The 26,144-nt window shown below is 49.7% G+C and overlaps 1 protein-coding gene across 2 annotated transcripts in view; it reads left to right on the top strand.

Moving 5' to 3' along the window:
- Nucleotides 1-1,305: 1,305 nt before the first annotated feature.
- Nucleotides 1,306-26,144, top strand: part of Pacsin1 (protein kinase C and casein kinase substrate in neurons 1) — a 53,801-nt gene continuing 28,962 nt past the window's right edge. Inside the window, exon 1 of one of the 2 annotated variants that reach the window (XM_008840127.3) lies at nt 1,306-1,595. The gene's annotated coding sequence lies outside the window, so the exon portion shown is untranslated. The remainder of the gene's footprint in view (nt 1,596-26,144) is intronic. The other variant, XM_029566923.1, reaches the window with a different exon arrangement.

The raw sequence follows: 26,144 nt of genomic DNA, 5'->3' as shown, positions 1-26,144 counted from the left end.
CTGTGTCATGCAATGCCTGCGGAGGCAAGGAGAAGGCTCAAATCCCCTGGAGCTGGAGTAACATGATTGTTTGCTATGTTGGTGCTGGGAACTGAACCCAGGGTCCTCTGCAACAGCAACCAGTGCTCTTAACCACTAAGCCATTTCTCCAGCCCCCTCAGGGAATTTTTTGAAGAGAACAAACTCTCAACTTGGGCTTTGTTCTGGGTCCCTGGGGTGGTGAATTTCAGTGCTTTTAGTGAGTGATCATGGCCAAGGGGTTCAGGAAGTATAAACACATGTGGGCCAGCTCATGCGCTCATGGGCATAATAGAGAGTAATGTGGTTAGTGGCAAACTGGAGTCATCATTGCCCACTTGAAGGTCTCAAGTTCAGTCAGCCACAGCGACACACTCAGCCTGGCCTTGGTCACTCTCACATGGCTCCCTCTCATCACTGTTTTTCTACTTTGTGTATACCACTTCAGGACAGGTTATTCTATTAGCCCTTGTTCAACTCCTGGATTCCCTCAAAAGTGTGAACCAGGGAAGGACAGGGTTAGAACGGTTACACGGTAACACGGTACTGTCCTGCTGCAGCCCAGCCTGGCACAGTAGACTAAGCTGACGTAGTGAATGAATCTTCTGCCTCAGGCCCCACTCCCTGGTACAATGATCAGCTCCAGGAAGCATTTAGGGGTCAAGGCATGGAAACTGCTTGCTGGGAGGGTCACCTTTTATACCCCAAGTCCTAGAGAGCCCCAGAGATGGCTTGGAGTCGGCCTGGCGGAGAGCCAGTCCAGCTAGAATTGGGGCCTGGGGGTCCACATGGGTCTTATTGGCAGAGTTGAGTTTGGGTGGGCTGTGAGGTGGGGGTGGGGGTGCGGGTCGTCACTCCAGGGTTCCATTCCTGGCCAGGTCAAGCATGCAAGCACACATGGATGGAGGGGGTCCTCACTTCTTGGCTATCATACATACACCCAAATCATGCATGCACCCATATCATCCATGCACCCAGACACGAGCGAAGGAGGGGGTCCTCACTTCTTGACTAGCCTTCAAGCCCTCCCCTCTGCATGATGCATGCACATGGGTGTACGTAGGGGGTCTTCATACCGTGTCTAGATCCCAGCCCCCCCGTCATGCATGCACCCACATCATGCATGTACCCACACACGGGTGCACGAGGGGTTCTTCACACTGTGGCTAGATCCCAGTTCCCCCGTCATGCATGCACCCACACGTGAACCCATGGGATCAGCAGGGCCGGGCTATCTCAGGCACCGCGAGGACCGTGAGGAGGGGCGGGCACTGCCACCTGCGCAGCCGGGCGCGGCCATTGGCTGGTCCAGCACGCCGCTCTAATCCGCCTCCGCCCCCGCGCTGCGCTGCGCTCCACCACCGCGCTGACCTTTCTTCTTCCAGCAGCCCGAGAGAGACGCGAGGTGGCCGCACCAGCCTCCTCCGCCTCCTCCTCCTCCTTCTCCTTCTCTTCCTCCTCCTTCTCCTCCTCCTCTTCCTCTACGCCCGGGAAGCCGCCCGGGCTTGAGGCCGGGCTGCGGACGCCCCGCTTAGCCCCGCCGCGCCGCGGATGGTGCCGTGCGCTCGGGTGCCCAGGTAAGGGGGGGCTGGAGCTTGGAGAGAGCTCTGGAAGGTCGTGCGTGGATCCAGGTCCTCAATGAGGGGGTCCGGGTCCTTGGTGCAGGGGTCCAGGTCCCCAGTGCGTGGTGGCAGTGGGTACCGCCGGGGTCAGGTACCTGGAGAGAGGGGGACGCGCGCCCGGGGATGATGATGCTCTTGGGCTTGACCCTGGCAATGCCAGGATGGCCCTGCTCTGGGCCCCTTGGAGAGAGATGCTGGTGCGGAGGCCTTTACTCTGGGGAAGGCGCAGTAAAGAGATTCCCTGGGAAGCTGGGGCCTGGCCTGGGTGGTCCAGGTTCCTGGGCATTGAGTGTGTTTTTCTGGTGCCAGCTGTGGTGGGTGGGCCCATGCTGGCTTGTTTGTGTATGTTATTTCTGGATCAGAGTGGGCTGTAGAGAAGCACAGGCAGTCATGTCTGGTTTAGATTACAGGTACTTTCCTTCTGTCCTTACACCCCTTCCCCCACTAACAGGGGTGGAAGGTGGAAAGAGAGGAGGCAGTCACGCTGAAGGCCCCGCAAATGCAGCACAGGCTGTCTGCGCCACACTGCCCCCCCCCAACCTCATACCATTTGCTGCCCTTTGGGACCTTCTAGTAGTCAGCTTTAAGGAGGCTGTGGAAAGGTTAAAGGGTCATTAGTGTGTTGGGGACACAGTGGGAAATCCCAGAGCTTAATCAGACCCAGCTTCAAACTCCTGCTTTAAGCCCCAACCGTTCCCCCCAACCCCCACCCCCCCACCTCGTGGCAGGGTCAGCCATACATGCCATTACTAGGTGTTTTTTTTCTAGGCACAATCAGAAATAGCTCACATTGTCAGGGACCCTGGCACAGCTGGGGTGCCAACTGTGAATGATTTGGGAAACTGCCCTCCTATCCTGGCTTTCATCATCCACTTGTCTGCATGGTCACCCACCAGTCATCCCCCTTCCAGGCCAGTTCCCTGATGCCCCAGGTGAGACTGTCACCTCCTGTCCTGTGTTCTTGGACCCTGTCAGCCCTGGCGTTATTTATGTCTTGTCTGTCGCCCTCTAGACCAAAGTGCCTTCAGGCTAAGAATCTGATTTATCTCTGTCATTGCTCTACACTGGCTCAGCACCAAGTAAATGTTTGTAGAATGAATGAAAGATTGACTGAAGGAAGGAATGAACATTAACTCTAGGAAACAGCTAGCTGAGAGATAGAAGTGAGACCCCTCTGGTCTTTCTTTTTCTCAGAACCAAAGAACTACCAAAGCAAAAGGCTTCCATTAGGCCCTTAAGGCCTGGGGCAACTGCTTCTGTTGGAGGTGTGCTGTGTCCTGCTGGTACCGGATGGCCCTCTTGCCCCACTTCCCCCTTGGCCTAGTATTAAGAGTCTGCCTCTCCTCAGGGCACTGGATTGGCGATTTCTTCAGGGGGGCTATACTCAGACCCTGTGTCCCAGCCCCTAAGAAGAAAAATCCCTGTCAGTCTCCCAGGTTGGGTGTGCCCCAGCCAGGCTGCCCTCTGCCTCCGGGGTCTTCCCAGTGAACTCTAAGTGAGCATCACTGACTAGACTGTGGCAGGGGGCTGCCACCAAACACTTGACCACAAGGACTGTGTCTCTGAAGGACATGGACATGTACAGGGCACTCCCTGGCCAATCTTTCTCCTTTGACAGATGCGCTGTCTCCCTGAATAGGACCAGCTCCTCTCCGGCCCCGGACTCTGCTTCACTCTCCCTCTGCCCCTAACTTCTCTGAGTCTCTTTCAGTTCCTCAGCCGGGTCACACTGGTCTCACCTGTAACCCTTCTCCTCTCCAGAGACTTCTGTGTCTTCCAGAAGCTTCCTCATTTGCAGCCCTTCTCCCCAGCCTGCTCCCCTCCCCTAGTACCCTCTGTTCACATTGGTCTCTGCTTCTGAGTGACTTCCTCCTTGGCTGCGGAGTCTGTGGGTGCAGGAGATGTGTCCCGTATCTGCGTCCCCAAGTCCTGGCATAGAGAGGCCCTAACTGAGGGCCTTAGGGCCCTCAGGTCGCTTGTCAGCTTCTTGTTCCTTAGGAGGTGCAGCATCCCCAGCAGGAGTGAGTGGTGGTGGGAAACCTCACTGGAAAGTAAAACTACAGTGAGCCTTGAGGGTCAGAAAGGACAGGAGAGGCCATCAGAGCTAGGGGCTCACCAATTTGGGGGTGGGTCTTCCTTGTGGAAGCCAGGGAAGGGGCTGGGAGGAATGGGTGTGCCACATAGGAACAGGAGCCAACCTGTGGCCTGGCCCATACTGTGGCAAGCACTTTACTGCTGAGCCACCACCCCCAACCCCTCACTGGCAGATTCTAGGCAAGGGCTCTGCCCCTGTGCTAGTCCCTGCCCTTGGTCTTACATTTTTCTTAAAGAAGAAGAAAAGGGGCTGGAGAGGTGCCTCAGGGGTTAAGAACACTTGCAGAAAACCTGGGTTTGAATCCCAGGACCCACATGACATGGCTCTGTTACCACCTTCGTGGTTGGCATTTATGAGCACTACACACATACCAGTATATGTGTAGGCAACCAAAACACCTGTACAAATAAGAATAAATAAATCATTAAAAAGAAGACAAAAACAAGACAGAAGGGAAGAATAACCCTTTCAGACTGGTGAGATGGCACAGCAGGTAACAGCATTCGCCACCAAGTCCTGAGTTTGTTCCTGGGAGCCACATGGTAGAATGAAAGAACCAATTCCCACAAGTTGTCCTTTGACCTCTGGGCATGTTGTGGCACTTCCACAAGTGTACCCATGCACACACACAGACACACATCTGAATTAACAAATAAATGTAAAACAAATTTTAAAAGAAAAAAGAAGGCTGGGCATGGTGGAGCATGCCTTTAATCCCAGCACTCAGGAGGCAGAGGCAGGTGAATCTCTGTGAGCTCGAAGACAGCCTGGTCTACATAGTGAGTTCCAGGACAGCAGGGGACCCTGTCTCAAAAAGACCAAAAAAAAAAAAAAAGAGATGGAAAGATATCCCTGTCCTTAAGAGCATGTACTGGTCTTTCAGAAGACCCGAGTTCAAATCCCAGCACCCACAATGGGCAGCTCACAACTGCCTGTAATTCCAGTTCTAGGGGATCTAATGCCTCTGGACTCCTTGGCACCTGCACTCATGTGTGTGTGCGCACACACACACACACACACAACATGTAATTTAAAAAATAAACCTTTTTTTTTTTTTAAGGAAAAAACTTTCAAGCCTGGCTTGGTAGCATGTATCTATAATCTGAATCCTGAAGAGGTAAATACAGGAGAATCAGGTGTTCAAGGCCAGCCTTGGGTATGTAGTTTAAGGCTAGCCTGGACTGCATGAGACTATCTCAAAACAACACAACAAAAGCTTTCACTTTTTTTCTTATTGTAAAAGTAATTGGTGTTTGCCATGGGTAATTTAGATTGAACTGGAAAGTCAAATGAAAGCCATTAGCTACCATTAAAGCCACCCACCATGTCTCCCTTATGGTTGGTTTCCAGCCTCAGGCACAGTGGTACTGGTACGGAAGGCTGGGGCTAGGTACTGGGGCTGGGTGATCAGGGTCTGGGGATCTGCTTGCTTGAGCTGTCCACCCTCAGAAGCACAGTTTTGCTCCAGGGCCACTGGCAACCTCAGCCGACCCCACAGGCTCTGTGCGGCTAGCGGGGCCTTCAGAGGTGTGCCCAGTTAGGTCCCAGCATCCTCTTTTGCGTGTTACCATGTTACTGGTGGAGGGCATCGGTGAATGGCACTCCCTGTAGCCAGAGCAAGGGTTGATGCTCATTTCCAGAAAGGGTACGCAGAATGAACCCACAGGTGGGCTGTGGGAGGTAGGAGCCAGATGCCAGGGAAATGGGTGTGGCCAGCCAGAAGGGGAGTGGGTCTGTGGGGTGGGGAGGTGCCTTGACCCTGCTAGTCTGGGTTCCTGAGGTCTGGGGGGAATGGGCCATGGTTACTATTTAAGCATCACTTGGGTCTGGGGGAAATGGGCCATGGTTACTATTTAAGCATCACTTGATGTGAAAATGCTGGTGGAGGCTGGTTTGTGTTGTCAGATGGGTACAGGATGCCTGGTTAAATCTGAAATTGAGCAGGGAATGCAGCTCAGTGGTAGAGTGCTTGCCTAGCATGCTCAAGGCCCTGAGTAAAATACCAGCACTGAAAAAAAAAAGTTTAGATAAACAAATTTGTTTTGTTGCTTCTTAGCATAAATATATTCCAAACATTACACAGTATATAATTGTACTAAAAAGTTTTTTTTTAGGATATCGTTGTGACAGAGCACATGCTTAGTGTTTTTTTTTGGAAAGGTCTTGGGCTTAATCTCCAATACACAAAAATTTGATTTAGGGCTATTTGCATGGGTCAGAAGGTAAAGGTACTTGCTGCCAAGCCTGATGACCTGAGTTCAAGTCCCACCCACCTGATGGAAGGAGAAAATGTACTTTTCACAGTTTGTCTTCTGACCTCCACATGTACCTGTGGCACACAGTAACCCCCAACCCCCTCCAACTAACTAAATAAATACTATATGTGTGTGTATATATATATACAAATATACACATATATATATTTAATTTTTATTTATCTATTTATTTATTTGTAGGACAGCATTGCCTTCAGGTACGTAAGTGTGCCTGTGTCATGCAATGCCCTAGGAGGTCAGAAGAAGGCACTGGATACCTGGTACTGGAATTATGGACAGTTGTTAGCTGCCATGTGAGTGCTGGGAATTGAACCCAGGTCCTCTGCAAGAGCAGTCAGTGCTCTTAACTGCTGAGCCATCTCTCCAGCCCAATTTTTAAAATTTGTTTTATGTATACAAGTGTATTGCCTGCATGTATGTAAGTGCACCTGTCATGCAGTGCCCATGGAGGAGAGAAGAAGGCGTTGGATCCCCTGGAAATGGAGTTAGGGATGGTCGTTAGCTGCCATGTGGGTGCTGGGATTTGAACCCAGATCTTCTGCAAGAATAGCCAGTGTTCTTAACTGAAGCCATCTCTTCAGCCCCATTCAGCCCCATTTTTTTTTTCTGGTCTTTTTGAGACAGGGTCTCCCTGTAGCCCCAGCTGGCCTGGAACTCACTATGTAGACCAGGCTGGCCTTGAACTCACAGAGATCTGCTTGCCTCTGCCTCCCAAACTCTGGGATTAAAGGCGTGCACCACCATGCCCGGCAAATAAATATATTGTAAAAAGGAGCTAAAAACAAAAGTGTATTAGTTGCCTGCTCCTTATTCTGATGTAATTTTCAGCCCTGTGCTGATTTTGGTTTAAAGAGTTCATTCCTTTGTGGCTGGGTACTCACTGGTCTCCTCATAGGCATTTATGCCTAAAACTGTGGGAAGGGAAAGGGGGCAGGGAAATGTCTGATATCAGGAGGGCTATAAGTCCGTGTAATCCAGTTTCCAGGGAGGTTCAGGGGGTGTTATAGAGTAGGGGGCAAGGCTTGGACCTACTGACAGGTCCTGGGCACTCTTCTGTCTGCCTGGAATTATCAGCTCAATTTCTCATGAGCAAATTTCTCAATTTCTCACTTTACAGATGGGGTGACTGAGGTTAAGTGGCTTGACTGAGGTCACACAGTGAACATAGGGGCTGAGGTGAAATCCACCACCATGCAGTCTGGCTCCAGAGTTATGTCCCTACCTCTGCTGCCTCTTACATTGGTATCAGATCCCACACAGGGGTGCTGGGCAGCTGATCTACAAGAGGCAGACCTGGAAGGGAAGGATGGTTGGTTGCGAGGGTTGGGGGGTGGTTATTCCAGGCTGATCAACAGTAGGAACAAAGATGTGAGGGCTGGTGTAGCAGAGGGCTGGCTTGAGGGCTGGGAAGGAGAACCAGGTGGGATGGATAGGGAACAGGAACGTCACCATGAGATCGGTGGGACAGCTGGTCTGGACTGTTGACACTGAACATTTTATTATTACTTTTGTTTTAAAATTTTTGTTTATTATTATTTTATTTTATGTGTATGAGTGTCTTGCCTGCATGTATGTGAGTGCACCTGTGTTGTGCAAAGCCCACGGAGACCAGAAGAGGGCATTGGATTCCCCTGGAACTGGGCTTACAGACAGTTGTTAGCCACCACGTGGGTGCTGGGAACCGAACCTAGATCTTCTGCAGGAGCAGCCAATGCTCTTACCGTGCAGCTGTCTCTCCAGACCCTATTTTTTTTTTTTCTGAAGCAAGGTCTTGCTTTACTTAGAATGAGCCCGCTGCTGTGATTTCATACACATAGAATGCTGAACAAATCTGAATTGTGGCTCACTATCATCTGGACTGAGTGCTGTCTGTTCAGCAGTGAAGGACACACACTGTGTGTCCCCTGGAGTTCCAGTCAGTGTCTCTGCCCAGCATTCAGCTGCTCACCACCCTGGTTCCCTTGCACAGCCTCAGCAGCCCCAACTTGCTAAAGCCAGCTATGCTCTGGGTGCCATGCTCGGCTCCTCTGCCTTTCTTTCCATGGCTAGTTTTGTGATTCATTTTTACAATACTGTGGATAGAATCCAGAGTCCTACATGCATTAAGCCAGCGCTCTGTGACTGAGCTGTACCCCCAGGTTAGTGAGTCACAGAGGGACCTCAGGCTCCCAGTCAAGGCCCCTTATTGTGTGATTCCAGTGCCAGACTGTATGTGACTCTCTCCTCCTGCTATCCCTTCCCCCTCCTACAGCAGGCTATCTGGTGTCCCTCCATCACCAGCCCCATCAGGCTGCTCTGGGTTTTGGGTGACTGGCTGCCATCTCACCTGCCCTACTTGGCAGGCTTGATGGTGCTGGCTTTCCCTACAGGGTCCTATCCCCACCCCTGTGCGGTTCCTGGCCCCTTTTCATTGGCCTTGATGGCTGGGCAGACCCTGCTCTCAGTCCTAGTTGTGCTAGGCATGGGTGGTTCCTTCCCTTCCCTTGATAGAAGGCTACCTGATGAAACACAGCTGGCTTGACTGGACCAAAGACAGGGCCCTGGACAGGGCCGAGAGTGAGTGGCAGGACCTAGTGGCTTCAAGACCCACCCAGAGGAATCAAGTCGTGAGCTACTAAGGAGGGGTGCAAGGGCAGGGCCAGACTACCTGGGAGATGGCTTTGAACTGCTGAACAGGATGTATTTTATTTTTATTTTATGTGTATTGTATGTAAGTGTACCATGTATGTACAATCCCTGCAGAGGCCAGAAGAGGGCGTCCGATCTGCTGGAAATGGAGTTATGGATGATTGTCAGCCACCATGTGGGTGCTGGGAACAAAACCCAAGTCCTCTGTAAGAGCAGCTAGTGCTCTTACCCACTGAGCCACCTCTCCAGACTCTCTCTCTCTCTCTCTCTCTCACAATGATCTCAGTGGGGACATGAGGAGTTTGGGCCATGTTGGTCATCAGAAGGAGAGCACAGAAGTCTAGCTGTATGGCAAGTTAGGTGTTTTACCAGGTCAGTTTTGGTTTGAAGGAAGCACCAGGAATAAGGTGCCAGACAAGCTTCCTAGTTTCATCCAATGGCCTTGGAACTATGGTAACCAGGGAAGTGTGATTCAACATCATCCAACACACATGTGCTATTTTATTTATTATCTTTATTTTATGTGTATGAGTGTATTGCCTGCATGTATGTGAGTGCACCTGTGTTGTGCAATGTCTCGGAGGTCAGAAGAGGGCTTCAGATTCCCCTGGAACTGGAGTTAAGAACAGTTCGTAGCCACCATGTAGGTGCTGGGAATCAAACCCAGGTCCTCTGCAAGAGCAGTCAGTACTCTTAACTGCTGATCCATCTCTCCAGCCCCCCAGACTCTATATTTTTAAACAGTCTCATGTAGCCTAGGCTGGCCTCAAACTCACTATGTAGCCAGGGATAACCACGAACACCTGTTTCTCCCACATCCACCTCCACCAGAGCTGGGATCCCAGGAGTGCACCATCACACCTGATTTATTGGGTGCTGGTATGGAACTGAGGGCTTCATGCATGCTGGGCAAGCACTCTACCAACTGAGCTACATCCCTGGCCCATGCCCTTTTTAAGTGTGTGAATTTTAGACATGAACTATACATGGCATACAGAGCTTGTGCAGATCAGCTGGTCTGTGTGCAATGCTGGATGGAGGGGGTGATGTCCTCAGATAGGCAGCCCCCATCCCTTGTGGATCACAGGACAAAGGGGTACAGAACCACCCGGAACCCCTCCAGCCAAACCTTCCCCACGTTACTGCAAGTTCACATCCCGTTTCCTCTACATTCTCCTCCTCACCAGATGGTAATCTAATTTGATCATTTCATTTGTGTTTATGAGCTAGACTTGTAAAGAAAGTTCCCAGTAGGTGTGGTGACCCCTGCCAGTAATCCCAGAACTGGGGAGGTGGAGGCAGAGGTAGGAGGATCAAGAATACTCCTCTGTATGACATTGTTCTCAGTTACGGAGCGGACAGCAGGATAGATTGTTTTTTCAGTACTGGGGATGGAACCCAGGCCTTGCCCACAGATGTCAGAAAAGGAAAGGGCATCAACTACCCTGGAACTGGATTTGCAGCCACCATGTGAATACTGGGAACTGAACCTGGGTCTTCTGCAAGAGCAGCCAGTGCTCTCGGCCACTGAGCATCTCTTCAGCCAAAAGTCCGCCCCCCCCAAGCTGGCCTTGAACTCACTATGTAGATCAGGCTGGCCTTGAACTCACAGAGATCCACCTGCCTCTGCCTCCTGAATGCTAGGACTAAAGGCATGCACCACCACGCCCGGCTCCTTCCCCTCCTTTAAAAAAGTATTTTATTATTTTTATTTTTATGTGTATGAGTGTTATGCCTGCATGTAGGTAAGCGCACCTGTGTCATGCAGTGTGCAAGGAGGACAGAAGAGGGATCCCCTGGAACTGGAATTACGGACAGTTGTTAGCTGCCATGTGTGTGCTGGGATTCGAACCCTGGTCTTCTGTAAGAACAGTCAGAGTTCTTAACCGCTGAACCATCTCTCCAGCCCCCCCTCCCCTTTTTTAAACAAAAAAGCATTGGAGCTGCAGAGTTGACTCAGCAGTTAAGACCACTGGTTGCCCTTGTAGAGGACCCAAGGTTGGTACCCAGCACCCATACATGGGGCAGCTCACAACCACCTGTAACTCCAGTTTGAGGGGATCATACGCCCACTTCTGAACTAACAGGTCACTGTACTACTGTTGTGTATATACATAGGCTTAGGCACACATGCACACGTAAAATAAATATTTAAAAAATATAAAAAATATATTTTAAATTAATAAAAAGCCAACACCCATCACCATCCTCTAGGGAAAAATAATAGGTCATTGTCACAGGTCTGAAGACCCCCAGGCCCTTCCCACTCTGAAAGGACCCACCTTTATGTAGCCCTGGCTGGCCTGGAACTCTTTACATCCCTGAGGATGACCATGAACTTCTGCTCCTCCTCCTCCCTTTCTTGAGTGATGGGATTATAGTAAGGCACCACTACTGCCTCGTACTTTTTTTATTTTATGGCAGGATCTTACTAACCTGTCCACGCTGGCCTCAAACTCACTCTGTCCACTAGCCTGGCCCAGAACTTTGATCCTTCTGCCTCAGCCACACCCCCAGCCCCCTTATTAACCTTTTTTATCCCCTCACACATCCAAGTTGTTAGTTGTCACCACCCACCTCTCCTTTCCTACACAGTGATCCAGGACGTGACTAGTCCGTGATTTATGATCCAGTCTGTTCACAGGCACCAGGGATGCTTCTGTTTATGACTGTATTCACTGGTTTTCTTTCTCTAATGGAATTCCAAGGCAGGGATAACTTCATAAGGAAAGAGGCCTGTTTCACACACAGTTCTGGAGGCCCAAGGGCACTGCAGTGGCACTGACTCAGCTGGTGAGGCCCTCTGGCAGATGGCACCAGTCACCATGGTGGGACTCTGTGTGGGAGGAGGAGCTCAGGGAAGACTGGAAGCCAGAGAGTGACTGGGCTAAACCTTCTGGAAACTCAGAGAACTAGCAGAGTGCCAGGAGAATTAACCTTAATGCCCTCCAAGGGCTTACCCCAATGACCCGACACCCTCCCACTGGGTTCCTCCTCTTAGAGGTCCCATCATCTCCTGACACTGCATATTGGGGGCCAGAACCTCAGTCCATGGACACCTGAAGCATAAACCATCTCAGACCACAGCCTGCATGTTCAGCATGGCTCTTGAGTTCCAGCTGCTTGTCAGGTAGAGAGGATGCTGGTGAGGCTGAGGGGGGCTGGTGAGGCTGAGGGGGGCTGGAGAGACAGGAAGTAAGGAACACATTAGGCAAGTGCACTGTCACTGAGCCATATCCTTAGCCCTCTTTTTACTCTTACTTTGGAGATAGAGTCTCACTAATTTGCCTAGACTGGCCTTGAATTCATTTTGTAGCCCAGGCTGACCATGTACTCAATGTGGTCCTCCTGCCTCAGCCTTCTAAGTAGCTGGGATAACAGATCTGTGTCACCAGGTCTGATGACCACTATCAAATTTTAGAACATTTCTATCCAAAAAAGAAATCCAGTAGGGCCTGATGAGATGGCTCAGTGGGTAAAGTGTCTGCTGCCAAGCCTGATGACCTGAGTTCTATCCCCATTACCTACATAGTGGAAGGAGAGAACCAACTCCCAAGTTGACCTATGATTTCCATTTACAGGCCATGGTACCAATTCACAACCCTCCACCCAGAAATAAGTATGTCCTAGTGTTTCTTTTTTAAAAAAATTTTGGTCTTTTTGAGACAGGGTCTCCCTATAACCCCAGCTGGCCTGGAACTTACTATGTAGACCAGGCTGGCCTTGAACTCACAGAGATCCACCTGCCTCTGCCTCCTGAGTGCTGGGATTAAAGGTGTGCGCCACCACGCCCGGCCAGTGTTCCTTCTTAATGCCCCTGCCTCAGCTCCTGGCAACCACCAAACACACTTTGTATCTCTGTAAAGACATCCTCTCTAGATATTTCATGTAAATGAGATCATATAAGCATTTTGTGACTAGTGTCTTTCACTTACAATAATGTTTGTAAGGTTTGTGTAGCTTGTAACTATTGTATCTTACTTGTGTTAGGGATCCAACCCAGAGACTCCTGTAGGCGAGGTGAGCATACTTTAAATTGAGCAACACTCCCAGCCTACTTTATTTTTTTTGCAAGCGAGTACAATTCCATGGTATGGATACACCATGTTGTTGCTTGTCCAGCCAGCTACTGATGGACATTTAGGTTGGGTCCACTCTTTGGTTTTCAGGACTCATGCTCCTAAAGAGCAGGTGTGGCTCTGGAGAGATGGCTCAGCAGGTAAGAGCACTGGCTGCTCTTGCAGAGGACCTGGGTTCAGTTCCCAGCACCCACATGATGACTAATAACCATCCATAACTCCAGTTCCAGGGGATCTGTTGTCCTCTTCTGGCCTCCGTGGGCATTGAATACATGCCACACACACAAAACACTCATACATATAACATAAATAATTTTAAAGATTTCCTTATTTCATTTTGTGTATGTGTGTGTGCCTGAGTGTATGTATGTGTAACACTTGTGTGCAATGCCCACTGAGCCCAGAAGAGAGCATCAAATCCCCTGGAACTGGATTATGGATAGTTGTTAGCTGCCATGTGGGTGCTGGGAACCAAACCTGCGTCCTTTACAAGAGCAGCCAGTGTTCTTACCTGCTGAGCCAACTCTCCAGCTGCCCAAGACTTTACTTTGTAGTTGTTGTTTTGTTTTGTTTTTGAGACAGGGTCTCCCAGTAACCCCAGCTGGCCTGGAACTCATTATGGAGACCAGGCTAACCTTGATCTCACAGACACCCACAGGCCTCTGCCTCCTGAGTGCTGGGACTCGCCACCACTCCCAGCTTTTCTTTACTTTTGAAACAGGGTCTCATGCACCCCAAGATAGCTTCAAACTCCTCATCCTCCTGCCCCTCCTCTCATTTGCTGGAGTTACAGACCTGAACCAACACACCCAACCAAGAGTTCTCTTTACTGTAGGACTCATCAGGGCCTTTAACATGCTATGGAGAACTTCGAAAGTCAAGGAAGTTCACAGCCAAGATTTAGAAGCAATCAAGACGCCCTTCCCGAGGCTAGCAGTTAAATAATGAACTTCACTGTGAAACATTACTTAGCTCTGAAAGGCCTGAGCTAAGCCAGGAAGTGCATTTCACCGAGTGAAGGAAGCCAGTCTGGAAAGGCCACGGGGTAGTACTACCAGCAGGAAAAGGAAAAGTATGTGCCATATGGGTGCTGGGATTCGAACCCAGGTCCTCTGCAAGAGCAGCCAGTGCTCTTACCTGCTGAGCCATTTCTCCAACCTCGATTATAAGGTTTTTTTCCTTTGTTTTTGGCTTTTGAGACAAGGTCTCCATATGTAGACCAGATTGGCCTCTATCTAGTGATAGTCCTCCTGCCTTCCTCCCATGTGCTGAGATTACAAGGCATGCATTGCCATGCCCAGCTGTCTGTTTCAGTTTTTTGAGACAGGGTCTCATGTAGCCCAGGCTGACCTCATACTGGCTATGTAGTCAAAGATAACCTTGAACTCTTGATCTCTTGGCTCAGCCTCCCAAATGTTGTGATTACATGCATGCACCAGCACCCTATGTAGACCAGGCTGGCCTCGAATTTCCAGAGATCCACCTTCCTCTGCCTCTTGAGTGCTGGGATTAAAGGCGTGCACCATAATGCTTGGCTCTTTTTTCTTTTAAATAAAAATTTACATTTATTTATTTGGTGTGGTGTGGTGTGGTGTGGTGTGGTGTGTGTGTGTAGGTCAAAGGAAAACTTGTGGAGTATCAGGTTCTCTCTTTCCAGACTTGGTGCCAAGCTCCCCTTCCCCACTGTGCTGGACAGCTTTCCTGTCAACTTGACACACCTGGGTTGAGGGAGCCTCAACTGGGGAATTGCCTCTATTGGACTGGCCTGTGGCCATGTCTGAGGGGCATCCTCTTGATGAGTGGTGGGGGAGGGCCCAGCCAACTATGGGAGCAGCCACTCTTGGGCAGGCGGGCCTGTGTTGCATAAGAAAGCAAGCTGAGCAGGGGCCAGGGGAGCAAGCCAGTAAGCAGTGATCCTCCATGGCCTGTGCTCCAGCTCCTGCCTCCAGGTTCCTGCCCTGAGTTCCTACCTTGGGCTCCCAGATGAACTGTGACCTGGGAGATGTAAGCCAAATAAACCCTTTCCTCCCCAAGTCGGTATTGGTCAGAGTATTTCATCACAGCAATGAAGAAACAAACTAGGACACTGGCTGAGCCATCTCACCAACCTCTTTTTTTGCTTTTAAATGGGAGAAAGGACAGTGTGTTTCTGTTTTGATGGGAGATCTGCTTGCTACTTGCTTTGTTGGGGGAAGCAGAGTATGGTGAGGGCAGGGACCAGAGGACGTGGGGCAGGTGCGGGGTCCTGCCTTTGGCTGTTCTCTTTTTTTCTCAAAATAAGTAGCACAGTTGTCAGCTGAGGGAGAGGAAAGAGGCCATGAAACGTGTCTTCCTTGCAGTCCACAGCCACCTTGTGACAGGGGTGCCACCACTCCTGCTCTGCAGATGAGAAAATAGAGTGGAGGGGTAGTAACCGGCCAGGAGGGAGCAGAACGGGATTTTGGAGGGGTTCTGGAGTAGGGCTTTCAGGATGGGACGCAACACCTGTGCTGTGGTCTGCGGACTCCAAAGCTCACAGTGAAATATATTACCCCTGTATAGCCAGCAGGACATGGATGCGTTAAGAGGATCTTAGATGGACTTCGGATGGAGGAGGTTTGGACAGGAGGCTCAGGTGTAGGAGGTTGTTCTTAGGATCAGCAGGATTACGTGATATTGGACTGGGATGAGGCAGAAGCCACAGTAGAGGCCTCAGCTGACCCCACATAGCCCTGTGGCTGAGATGGCTCCCAAGTTGTCCCTTATTGAGATGGGGGGCCTGGCTCCCTTACTGCCCAGTCACAGGGCACAGGGCACAGGCTGTCTCCAGAGACAGGGGATAACCGTAGGCCAGGCTGTTCCCTTTAGTCAAGGGCAAAACCACCAGCCGAACTCAGCTGCAAGTTACCAGTTACCAGATCTGCCAAAAATGCCCAAGATAGATGTTCCTCTCCCTCAGCTGCCTGTGCTGGGTTCTGGGCCTTTGACCAGCAGCTGTGCTGGCCTGAGACCTGGTGGCCCAGACCTGGCTGTATATACTCTCTCCTGCTGTCCTACACTCCTGATTACTATCAACACAGGTTGGGGTGGGGACAGGATCCCAGAGACCCCCCCCTCAACAAAGTGACTTATACCCACTCACTAGAGTCCTTTTAGACTGAGGGAGGCTTTTGCCTGAGGTCCTTTGGGGGTTGTGCGGCAGTTACTCCTGCCTGTGCCATTGTGGTGAGCCTGTTCATCTTGCCACAGGCATTTGAGGAAGTGGGGCAGCCCTAGCTATCACCAGCTCCTAATGGAATTGGAAAGCCAGAGGTCCAGACCTACAACATCAAGCTTGTCACTGTGTGGGCAGTGAGTGGGGCCACACTTCCACCCTGTGGTTCTGGGTGTCTCAGCTTTACCCAAGGGGGACAGAGCCCCACCCAGTGATCATTTTCATAGAGCTGAAACATGCCACCCTGGCAGGACCTGCCCCAACTTGCCACCTCCAGTGCATCTTTTCTGTTGTTTTTGTTACTGTAATTATTTTATTTAGGTTAAAAAATATTTTATTATTTTTATTTTATGTGTATGAATCTAGTACCTACATGTATGTAAGTGCACCTGTGTTGTGCAATGTCCACAGCCACAGAGGTCAGAAGAGGACGTTCAGATCCCCTGGAACTGGAGTTATGGATGGTTTGTAGCTGCCATGTGGGTGCTGGGATCTGAACCTGGGTCCTCTGCAAGAGCAGCCAGTGTTCTTAACTGCTGAGCCATCTCTCCAATCCCTATGATTATTATTTTAAAACCCAAGGGCAATTTTATTAGAGTCTGAAAGAAAAACCCCAGGGCAGGCAAGCTGTGAAGTTTGGCAGCGGCCTGGGAGGAGGATGGAAGAGGAAGAGGGAAAGCCTGACTGTGTTAAGCCAGCGTGGAGGTCAGCCCCATGGTGGACCAGCAGCCATATGGTGAGGAGCTTTAGAGAAAGACTGAAAAAGCCCGAAGTGCCAGAGAAAGTTTCCTTAGGCTGTGGCCTGCAGCCAAAAGAGACAGGAAAGAAGAAGGGGGGGGCTTCATTATGACTTGTTTTAATTCTTTAATTTCTCTTATTTTATTTATTAAAATGTTTATTTATTTGAGTTTTATGTGTATCAGTTTTTTTTTGCCTGCATGTATGTAAGTAGACCCATGTCGTGCAATTCCTGTGGAGGCCAGAAGAGGGCGTCAGAGTCCCTGGAACTGGAGTTATAGACAGTTGTTAGCCACCATGTGGGTGCTGGGGATTGAACCTAAATCCTCTGAAACAGCAGCCAATGCCGGGTGTGGTGGTGCACACCTTTAATCCCAGCACTAGGGAGGCAGAGGCAGGCAGATCTCTGTGAGTTCAAGGCCAGCCTGGTCTTGTGGTCCTGTGAGTTCCAGGACAGCTGGGCTACAGGGAGACCCTGTCTCAAAAAAAGACCAAAAAAAAAAAAAAAAAAAGAGCACCAGTGCTCTTAACTGCTGAGCCATCTCTCTGACCCCTACTTTTCTTTTCTTTTTTTGATATAGGGTCTTACTATGTAGCCCTGGCTGGCCTGGAATTCACTATGTAGACCAGGCTAGCCAGACCCACAGAGATCCACCTGCTTCTACCTCCCAAGTGCTGGGACTGAAGGCATACACCACCATTCCTGGCTTGTTTTTGGTTTTGTGAGACCAGGGTTGCATGTAGCCCAGGTCAGCCTTGAACTCACTCTGTAGCTGAAGATGACTTTGAATGCCTGATCCTCCTGCCTCTACTTCCCAATGCTGAGATGGTGGGCATATGCCACCATGCCCTGCTGAGGTGTATTTTTTTTTTTAAATAAGAGTATTTTTATTTACATGTATAAGTGTTCTGTCTACATGTATGTAAGTGCATCCATGTCATGCATTACCTGTGCAGGCCAGAAGAGGGCCTCTGGAACTGGAGTTAAGGAGAGTTGTTAGCTATCATATGAGTCCTAAGTCCTCGTAAGAGCAGGCAGTGCACTTAACCACTGAGCCATTTCTCTAGCCCTTTTTAATTAATTATTTATTTTTTGAGATGGGACCTCATTATGTTGCTCTGCCTGGTCTTGAACTCCTGAGATCTTCCTGTCTCATCCCCCTGTCCCTCAGGAAGCTGGGATTCAAGTGTCACTGCCCCCGGCAACACCTGTATGTGGACACAAGCTTCAGTGGCTGCCCTGTGGGGTACTGGTGCTGGTCTGGAGCCTCAGAATCTGGAGTCAAGCCTCCATCCAGGCCAGGGCAGGTGAGTGAGAGATGAGCTGCCCAGGAGATGGGTCTAGTGTAGGTGGTGCTGGGGGAGGAACTCAGTCACAGCCAGGGCGGGCCCTGAAGCACTCAGGACACAGCACCTTGTACCTGTTACCTTGTCTCAGCTGTCGGTGGGCATTTGGGCTGTCTGGGGTCTGACTTGGACATTGCTACCTGAGCATGCATAGATGCATCTGGTGGTGCCCTTGTACCTCATTTCCACAAGTGCTCACACCGGGAGTGAAAGTGCTGGTGAGCTTTAGCAGGGGTTGCTGAAGAACTTGCCGGAGTGTCTGCTCCATGCTCTAGTCCCACCCACTGTGCAAAACGTAACAGTCTTAGTGTCTCCTTACCCTATTTCAGCTCCTTTATTTCACTTTATTTTTTTTCTTTTATGTGTATGAGTGTTTTGTCTGTATGTGTGTAAGTGTACCTGTGTTGTGCAATGCCCGTAGAGATCAGAAGAGGGCATCAGATCCCCTGGAACTGGAGTTACAGATGGTTATTGGCTGCCATATGGGTGCTGGGATTTGAACCTGGGTCTTCTGCAAGAGCAGCCAGTGCTCTTAACTGCTGAGCCATCTCTCCAGCCCCATTTTACTTCTTTACAGTGATCTGGACGTCTCTAACTCTGTTTTGTTATAGTGTGAGTTTCCACTGTCCTTGGTAGGTAGAGAATGTAAGATCTGGGCCCGACCCAGGAGCGGGTGTGTATGAGGGAAGGGTGATACACCTGATTGCATTGGAGGTCTGAGGTCTGATCCCAGCATTCTCTTCCAAGCCAAACCCTGGCAGACACATTAACTTCCTGTCAGATAGCTACGATCCCCACTGGTGTCATCCAAGTCCCTTCAGCCTGAGATCCAGCCCTGTGGGGAGAGGAAGGGCTGGATTTGTTGCCTGGGAGGTGGTCTCTGTAGCGCCCACTGAGACACTGACTGCAGCACAGTGCCTCACCACCGCCAGCGTTCCAAAGCCTCAGAATCCCTTCTGATGGACCCTTTTGTCCTCCCAGCAGCCCCCAGAGGTACAAGAAAGCATAGAGGCCAGGCACACATGCAAAGTCACACAGCAAGTTACTAACAGCAAACTTGGGGCCAGCTGTGGATGGCAATGGGGCTGGAAGCCTCTTCTCCGCCTCTGTCCTTCAGAAACAATTCTGGACTGGCCCTGCCCACTCCCAGAATCCCGCCCCTTTCTGTTTCCTGTCTGTCCTCTGAAGCAGGGAAGCCCCATCTCCATCCTAAATCAGGGAGAGGCTCCCAGGCCTTGCTAGGCCTGCTGACCCTCAGCGTTCAGCACATTGCTCTTTGTTTTTATTTTGGGTTTTTTTGTTTGTTTGTTGTTTGAAACAGGGTCCCCCTGTAACTCCAACTGGTCTGAAACTCACTATGTAGACCAGGCTGGCCTTGCTCTCACAAAGATCCACCTGCCTCTGCTGGGATTAAAGGCTGTACCACCACACCCCGCCAAGGTCTTCACTGCTAAGGCCCCCTAACCCCACCTGGTGAATGACAGGGCTGCTGGACCAAATTGAGAAGCAAGGAGTTTGGTCTCCTCTCAAGGGACTGACTGCTTAGGCAGAGCTTGGGGTTCCCCTCCCGGGGGGAACCACAGGGCTCAGGCAGAGTGTCCTTGGGAGCTGGCCTTGGCACAGTGTTGGACGCTGTAACATTAAGCCTCTCTCTCTGGTGCTGTCTGGTGCACGCCATCGGAGACCTGACTCACTTCAAAGTCTCGAGTTTAATGCCTGCAGAGTCCAGAAGAGGGCAATGGAGACACCATGTGGGTGCTGGGAACAGAACCCAGGTGCTCTCTAAGAGTAGCCAGTGCTCTTAGCCACTGAGCCATCGCTCTAGACCCTGGTTGTTGTGGGGTTTTTTTAATCTTATTTTTGAAAGAAGGTCTCACTATGGCTGACCTGGAACCCCCTAGGTAGCTCAAGCTGTCCTGAAACTCACAGAGACCTACCTACCTGCCTCTGCCTCCCGGGGGAAGCTGAGATTAAAGATGTATGCCACCATGCCCAGCTGGTTTTTATTTTTAAATTTATTTTTTGGTCTTTTTGAGACAGGGTCTCCCTGTAGCCCCAGCTGTCCTGGAACTCACTATGTAGACCAGGCTGGCCTTGAACTCACAGAGATCCGCCTGTCTCTGTCTCCTGAGTGCTGGGATTAAAGGCGTGTGCCACCATCCCCAGTTTATTTTTAAATTTTATATGTGTGAATGCACACATGTATTTGTGCATACATGCATATGGCGATCAAAGGTTGACACTGGGTGTCTTCTTCAGTCACTCTCCAGCTTATTTTTTAAAAATATTTTATTAGCCAGGCATGGTGGCACACACTTTTAATCCCAGCACTCAGGAGGCAGAGGCAGGCGGATCTCTGTGAGTTCAAGGCCAGCCTGGATTACATAGTGAGCTCCAGGACAGCTGGGGCTACAGGGAGACCCTGTCTCAAAAAAAAATATTCTTTTTATTGTTTTTATTTTATATGTAAGAGTCTGTTGCCTGCTTGTATGTAAGTGCACCCATGTCATGCAGCACCCATGGAGGTCGGAAGAGGGTGTTGGATCCCCTCAAATTGGAGTTATAGATGGTGCTGGGAACTGAACCCGGGTCCTCTTTAAGAGCAGCCAGTGCTCTTACCTGCTGAGCCATCTCTCCAGTCCTTTATGTTTTTAGACAGCCCAGGCTGTCCTTACATGCACAGTCCTCCTGTCTCAGCCTCCCAAGTGCTGGGATTACAGGGACATGGCCTGCTTCCTCTTACTCCTAATGCTTCTGTCAGGAGCCAGTCTCCCCCTGCTCTGTTCCCTGTTCTGCTTCCATCCTTATTTATAATCTCCCCACCTCCCCACCAAGTGAGCAGGATCTCAGCTAGCATTAGGCAGAAAGCTAGCTGAGTAGACTTATACTAATGTACGGATGCCTCACCTTTCTTCCCTTAAGTCTTGCAGTGACTAAATAGACCTGTGAAATAAGGAGGTTTGGGTACTGGGGACATAGTCTAGTGGCAGGATGTTGGCTTAGCAAGTCTTTGGGTTTGATTGGTCCTCAGCACAACCATCACCAATAAATAAATAAAATAAAAATAAGGAAATAAAGAAATAAGGTTTTGATGGAAATGTTAAATCAGAGAAAGAACTGGAAATACTGAGGTCTTCTTTCCTCTACCCCTGCATTAATAATTGAAACTACAGAAGTGAACTTTTAAAACAAAAATGATGCTGGGGGCTGGTGAGATGGGTCAGCAGGTAAAGGTGCTTGCTGCCAAGCCTGAAGACCTGAGTTTGATCCCCAGGACCCACATGATAGAAGGAAAGAAGTCCCACAAGTTGACCTCTGACCTCCACACGTGTGGTGTGGTACATACACTAAGTTGCCCAGGCTGGCTTTGAATTTTCATCTTCCTGCCTCAGCTTCCTGTGTGTGAGTGTGACGGGGTTGTGTCACTGTGGCCAGCTGTAGAGAACTTCCACAGCTCAACAACTCAGTTTAAAAACAATCATGTAGGGCCTAGCAGTTCAGAGCACTGGCCACTCTTGCAGAGGACCTGGGTTTGGTTCTTAGCACCCATGTTGGGTGGCTCACAACCCCCTGTAACTCCAGCTCCAGGTTATCCAACACCCTCTTCTGGCCTCTGAGGGCACTGCACTAATGTGGCATTCACACATTCACACATTCACAGACACACACGCACACACATACACACACACACACACACAAATACATATCAGTAAAAAAATAAATCTTTACCGAGTGTGATGGTGCACACCTTTAATCTCAGCACTTGGGAAGCAGAGGCAGGCAGAACTCTGTGAGATTGAGGCTAGCCTGGTCTACATAGCAAGTTCCAGGCTAGCTGAGATTACAGGGAGACCCTTTCTCAAAAAGAAAAAAAAAAAATCTTTAAAAACAAGCATGTAGCTGAGTGGTAGAGTGCTTACTTAGCATGCTAATGGCCCTGGCTTCTACTCCCAGATCTGCAAAATTAAAATAAAAAGTAACCAAACAGGAAAAGGACTTGAATAGACATTTCTTTAAAGAAAATGTACAGATGGTCCAGGAAACAAGGGCCAATGTCACTAATCATTAGCTAAATGCAATCAAGTCCATGCCACTTTGTACCCTGAGTGACAGCCACCCTATTGAAAACAGAAAATGGTCAACATTGGGGAGGATGTGGGAAAACTGGGCCCCTTGCTTTTCAGTCAGAGCTAAAAATGGTGCTGGGGGGCTAGAGAGATAGCTCAGTGGTTAGGAGCCCTGGCTGCTCTTGCAGAGGACCTGGGTTGGTTTCCAGCACCCACATGGCAACTAACAACCATCTGTAACTATTGTTAACTTCAGTTCCAGGGGATCTGATGCCCTCTTTTGGCCTCTGTGGGCATCACACAAATATGTGCACTTACATACATTCAGGCAAGACAGTCATACATATACAAATAAATTAAAAAACAGCAACAATGCTGAGTGTGGTGGCGCACGCCTTTAGTCCCAGCACTGGGGAGGCAGAGACAGGTGGTTCCTCTGTGAGTTCAAGGCCAGCCTGGTCTACAGAGTGAGTTCCAGGCAGCTGGAGCTACAGGGAGACCCTGTTCCTAAAAAACCAAAAAAAAAAAAAGAAAAAAAAAAACCAGCAACAAAACAAAAAATAGTGCTAGGGAAAAATGGCTTGTCATGGATCTAGGAATTTGTGTCTTTCTTTTCAATTCTTATTGATATTGAATTTTTAAAAGGGGGGGATTCAGTAGATACTGGACCCTGAGTGCTATGGGATCCTAGTGGTATTATTCAGAGTAGCCAAAGGGTAATAGTAATTCAAGGTGTTCCTTCACACATGAATAGATAAACTAAATATGGAATGCACATAAAATGGAATATTACTGAGCCTTAAAAAGGAAGGAAACTTTGATTCATGCTACAGCATGGGTGACATTGAAGACATTGTGCTAAGTGAAAGAGGCATAAGGACTGAGTTCGAATACCCAGCACCCACATGATGGAGAGAACTGACTTCCTCAAGCTGACCTCTGACCTCCACATGTGGATTGTGGCACAACTGAGTGTATATGTGTGTGTGTGTGTGTGTGTGTGCATAAATAAATGTAATTAGGAAAAAAACATTAGAAACCTGCTCCAGCGGATGTCAGAGGGGCCAGTAGATCTGTAAAAAAGGAGAGTTATGGTCAAGTGCACCAGTGCTATGTTGCCATATGTGTGGGGGATGGGCACACCTGAACTGAAAGGTCAGAGGTCAGGAAGCTCCTCTCAAGGGAGGCTGGAGACTATTCTCAGAGCTCTGTGTCTGGGTCCTGGAGTTTGGGGTGAGTTTCTGTTTGGTGCCTGCCTTCTAGGGAAGCCTAGATGGACAGTGAACAGCCTGTGTGTGTGTGTGTGTGTGTGTGTGTGTGTGTGTGTGTGTGTGTTTGCATGTGTATGTGTGTGCACATGTGTGCATTTGAAGGCCAGAGAATTTGGACCTCAGGTACTGTCCTCAAGCATTATCCACCTTGGTTTTTGGTGGTGGTGGTGATGGTGGGTTTTTTTGGGGGGGTGTCTTTTCATCTTTTTGAGACAGGGTCTCCCTGTAGCCCCAGCTGGCCTGGGACTTAGTATGTAGACCAGGCTGGTCTTGAACTCACAGAGATCCACCTGCCTCTGCCTCCTGAGTGCTGGGACTAAAGGTGTGCCACTAGGCCTGACTTATTTTTACTTTTAAAAAGTATTTATTTGGGCCAAGGACATATATGCCACAGTGAGTCTGGTGATCAGAGGACAATTTGCTGGAGTCAGTTCTCTCCTTCCACCATGAACCTGTACCTGCTGAGCCGTCTCACTGGCTGGGTTTCTTTTTCTTTGTCTTTTCTTTTCAGAGTCTCACTTTGTAACCCTGGCTCACCTAGAACTCACTGAGATCCCCCTGCCTCTGCCTCCCAAGTGCTCCATTATTGGCCTGTATCACCACACCTAACATTTTTTGATTTCTTGTTTTGTTTGAGGTGTGTGTGTGTGTGTGTGTGTGTGTGTGTGTGTTTGAGACAGGGTCTCACTATTTAGCCCTGGCTGGCCTGGAATTCATTATGTAGACCAGTCTGGCCTGGAACTCACAGAGATCCCCCTGCCTCAACTTTGAAAATGCTGGGATGAAAAACATGCGCCACCAGGCTGGGGACCATTTCTTAGGTTTTTAAGACAGGGTGTCATGTAGCCCAGGCTAGCCTCAAAGTCACTATTGTAGCTGAGGATGACCTTGAACTTCTGATCTTCCTGTCTCCAGATCTCCTGAGTGCTGGGATTACTAGCAGTCTGTACCTTATCACCTAGCGCTCTCCCTTTTCTGTGTAAGAAAATCACCAAGTACCTTTTTGTGATGTTTTTTTTGAGTTCCTGTGGGATTTTTTTTCTCTAGGGTGTATGCTACAGAGGCATGCCACGTGCCTACAGTATCAGAAGACCCCCCCCACCTACTGTCTGTCCAAAGCCGAGGGTGGAGCTTTGGGCTTCCTGCATGCTAGCCAAGTGTTCTCCCACCCAGCCCCTAATTGGCAGTTTAAACAGAAAGGAACTGGTCATTGCTCTCAGGAAGACCCCGGTTAGCTCTGTGATTCAGCCTCAAGGAATGACCTCCTCGGTGGGTAGCTTTGGCCCTGAAGCTAGCTCCCCTTGGGATCACAAGATGGCTGCCACAGCTCCAAACATGTGCAGATTCCATCATGTCCAGGGAGACAAGGGGCGGTGTCTTCCCAAGTGCCTCCTGTCATCCTCCAGGAAATCCTTCCTGTCTTAGTGCATTCCCTGCCACCTGGCTGGTGAGGTGAAGGCATGATCAGAGGTTCTCAAAATGGAGTCAGGAGTATCTCCCCTCCCCTCTCCTCCCCTCCCTCCCCTCCCCTCTTCCTCTCCCTCCCCTTCCTTTTCCAGATGGGGTTGAACCTAGGGCCTCACGCAACGATCACTGACCTGTATCTACAACCCTCTCTTTTTTTTTTTTTTTTTTTTTGAGGCAGGGTCTTTCTATAACCCCCTCACTATGTAACCTGGCCAGGCCTTGAACTCACTCTGTAGCCCAAGCTGGCCTTGAACTCTCTCTGTAGCCCAGGCTTACCTTGAACTCTGTAGCCCAGGCTGGCCTCATTCTGTAGCCCAGGCAGTCCTTGAACTTGGCATCCTCCTGCCTCAGCCTCCCAGGCTGGGACGGCAGGCCTAAGTTGTCACCACACCGGCCTGGCAGTCTGTGTTCTAACAAGTGCCAGTTCTGTTCAAACCTTTGACTCAGAGACCAAGCCTTGCTTAGCCCAGTGCTTCTCAGCCTGAGGTCATTTTGCCCCAGGGGACACTTTGCCCCAGGGGACACTTGGCAGTGTTTGCAGTTTAGCATGTCTTGGGGTGGGTACTGCTTGTACCTCACAGACTGAGGTTACAGACCCATGATACCCAGGATAGCCCCACAGTGAAGCATTATCTAGTTCCGGATATCTATAGAGCTAAGATTGAGAAACCCCATCCTGGACCAATCTGTGTGTGTGTGTGTGTGTGTGTGTGTGTGGCACATGTGCGTGCACACATGCATGCATGCATCAAAGATGTAATCCAGGGTTTTGAACATGCTAAGCACATGTATACCACTGAGCCACACCCCAGCACACTCTGCCAAATGCAGTGGGGACCCTGGTCATGGAGGTGGAGGAGGAACAGCTGAATCCAGCATCCCCACTGCTTCCCACACTGTCCCCTTGCAGGCAAGCTCTGTCAGAAATGGATTCAGAGTGGTGGCTTAGTGGTTGGGAGTATTGGCTGCTCTTGAAGAAGACCCAGCCAGGTTCAGTTCCCAGCAACCACAGGGCAACCAACAAACGTTTGAAGCTCCAGTTCCAGGGGATCCGACCCCCTCTTTTGGTGTCTTTGGGTATTGCACACACATGGTTGGTACATGCAGGTAAAACATTCATACACATAAAATAAAAATAAATAAGCCGGGCGTGGTAGTGCACGCCTTTAGTCCCAGCACTCGGGAGGCAAGGGCAGGCGGATCTCTGTGAGTTCGAGGCCAGCCTGGTCTGCATAGTGAGTTCCAGGACAGCTGGGGCTTCAGGGAGACCTGTCTCAAAAAGACTTTAAAAAAAAAAAAAGGGAAAAAAAAACTCTAGGAGCTGTGATTTTAAAAACATTTTA

Source organism: Nannospalax galili, unplaced genomic scaffold (assembly GCF_000622305.1).
Source record: "Nannospalax galili isolate Female #2095 unplaced genomic scaffold, S.galili_v1.0 scaffold538, whole genome shotgun sequence".
NCBI classification, from domain to species: Eukaryota; Metazoa; Chordata; class Mammalia; order Rodentia; family Spalacidae; genus Nannospalax; species Nannospalax galili.
This window is presented reverse-complemented; position numbering and strand designations above follow the sequence as displayed.